We start from the raw sequence: 2,919 nt of genomic DNA on the forward strand, positions 1-2,919 counted from the left end.
AAGGGCAGGCCTCGGCGTGAAACTTTGGCTGCACTGAGGGCAGCTGTATGTTCTCTTGTCAACCCAGAAGTTGTTCATGCAGCTCATGCAGTAGCTGTGCCCACAGGGAATAGTGACTGGATCCTTCAGAAGATCCAGACAGATGGAACAGCTCAGTTTTTCTTGAGCCATCTGAATCACAGGCTAGTGTCTTGTCTTTACGGCTGCAAGTGTCTTTACTTTCTGTCGCTCTAATGCTCTGATCTGAAGTCTTTAAGAGGCAGATCTGTGAAAGAGGAGGGAACCAACGTGTCTGTGCTGAATGGACTTTGTCTTTGAGAAGAAGGGAGGGCCAGTTTGTTTCAGAAAGGCTTTAGTTAGAATGAAGTTCTGGGTTACTCTGCAGAATAAATAGACAGTTTCTTTATTGCTATTATAACAGTATTTCTTTGTTTAAATGAAATTATGGCAACATGCACCAAAATGTTCACATATCAGGACTTTCATAATCATCCTTAAGTTTCGTTTATGCTGTATTTGCTTTTTATGACCTGGGCGTTCACTTGCATAATAAATGTATTTATATTTTTAATATCCCCTTTAGACATGAACAGTAATCATGATCCTTTGGTGCAGCTTTCAACTGACATGCTGTACATTTATAAAACACCATGAATTACTGACCAAAGCACAAATCTGGATGCAATGTATAAAGTTTATTATGTTTTTTTTATTTATTTAACTTTATTGATTGAAAGCTTAGTTTCCTTCAGCTTTTTATGATTGTAGCAGAATCAGATCTGTTTTATTACCGAGTAGGTTTTTACAGTCGAGGAATTTGATGTGATGATTTGGTGCATTACAGTGAACACACAGTAGAGGAACTTTTAAACAGACAGTGTTGCAAATCCAGCAAATTTTAAGTAATACAAATGAATAAAAATAGAAATTTGTAGGAATATTTACAATGAAGAATCAGCCCTGTTTTGATTGTTTTTCTGTTCAATTATTTTGCAACACCTACAGCTCCTGTTTTTATTTACGATTATGCCTCCTTTCTTTGCTAATCATATTACAAATCAATGAATAACTTTGCAAAGTCAAATACAACTATATTTCTCCACAGTACCGTGGCAGAGCTGGGATGTAACACTTGTCAAAATGCAAAATTGTAAAATAGACATTAAATATATTTTAAATGTAAATCTCTTGACTGCATGTATTTATATTACTTTTAAAAAAAATCTGATACATGACTTTCTCCCTCCGTCTTGTGTACAAATGTCTGTTTTACATGTGTGGATCTATAAGATTTAAATTGTTTCCTCACTTTTGTGCTTTTGTTGTCCATCTGTGTGCTTTTTTCTTCTCTAGAAATATCTGGACAAACTTGCAGCTGGACAGAAATGCACATCTACATTAAAAGATGAAGCAAACTGCAGATATATTTTTTAATGACGTTGCCTTCCAGCTCTGCTGTCTGTTCAACCTTCGACCAGCTTTAGCTGCTCTGTTATCTTCCAGCATGTAACCATGAGAGTGACAAGTTACCAGTGATAAAGTTTACACATCAGATTATAGTGACCTTGCTGAAGTCAATCCTTTACAAAGGAATCAGTTCAGGGAGATGTTTTGGGTTTTGTACCTGACAGAGCAGCAAGTGTTCGGCTTCATCTTGTGTCAAAGTTAAAAAAAAAGAATTTGGTGCAAAGTTAAGTTGCCACAGCCTTATTATTATCTTTCAAAACACAAACTGACCCCAATTAGTTCAGCTGCAATTTAATATGATAATAATATAACATTATAAGTTCATGTGAAGACTTGCTGGTAGAATGATTACTATTCATAAACATTAAATTCTTCACTTGTGTGCTGTTGGTTATTGAATTTTACTACTGTTTCCTGATAGACTTATTTTTATGAGTGAAGATATTTGAATAAGTTCATACATTAAAACATATTCAGCATATTGTTACAAATACAAACACAGAAGCTGTTTCTGCTGTAAACTAACACAATGGGTTTTGTTATAGCAAAGGGCTAGTAATGACATTATTAATATTTTTATAATAGGAAACTTTATTCATAAAAGAGCAAAAACAAAACAGCAACAACAAAATCAAACGTCTAGTTCAGTGTCTAGTGATGGCATTTTTCATTTTCTTTCTTATAATAACAACCTTTATTTGGTATATATTATATTGTGTTATATTATATAACATTATATTATATTATATTACAATTCAATATATATACACACAATGAACTACTGATATTTTTTAAATGCTGATTATTTTCCATATAATATATCTCTTGAAAAGTTACAGTAAATACAACATTTAATTTTTCAGACAGTAAATAAGTCAAAAACAAAGTTTGTAGATTCATATTTTGTTAGCAGAAGAAACAATTTCACTGAATATTCATTTGGCAAACGAAACAACATAAAAACTAAGCATTATAATCGCATCCGTAAAGTTTCATCTTGAAGACACACTTGAACAAATCAGATGATCGAGCACATCATCTTACAGTTCAATACTTTCCATTTACTGGGACTCACACAACCCAACGGTGTCTCCAACATTTTGTAAATGACAACAAGCAGCACATAGAGACTGAGAGTTGTTGTTCTGTTCCTATCACACCTCAATGCCCGTGTGTGCTGTCTCTATATAGATCAGTTTAATCTGGTTAGAATTTTCTTCTTCTGGTATGGAGAGGACGTGGCAAGGAAGCAGAAGACTGGTATGTAGCAAATAGTCTCTGGTACCGAATCAAAAGCGCACTGGCATTTTCCTGACCAACCCGTGATATGGAGTCTTCATTGTGGTCATCAAAATGTTCTGGATCCCGTAAAGTCTCCAGGTTAGTGCCTGTCAGTGAGATTTTTGGCCATTCGTCACTCAGTAGAGCCTTCAGTTTGTCTCTGGCCTCTGA

Source organism: Stegastes partitus, unplaced genomic scaffold (assembly GCF_000690725.1).
Source record: "Stegastes partitus isolate 25-593 unplaced genomic scaffold, Stegastes_partitus-1.0.2 Scaffold1195, whole genome shotgun sequence".
NCBI lineage: Eukaryota > Metazoa > Chordata > Actinopteri > Pomacentridae > Stegastes > Stegastes partitus.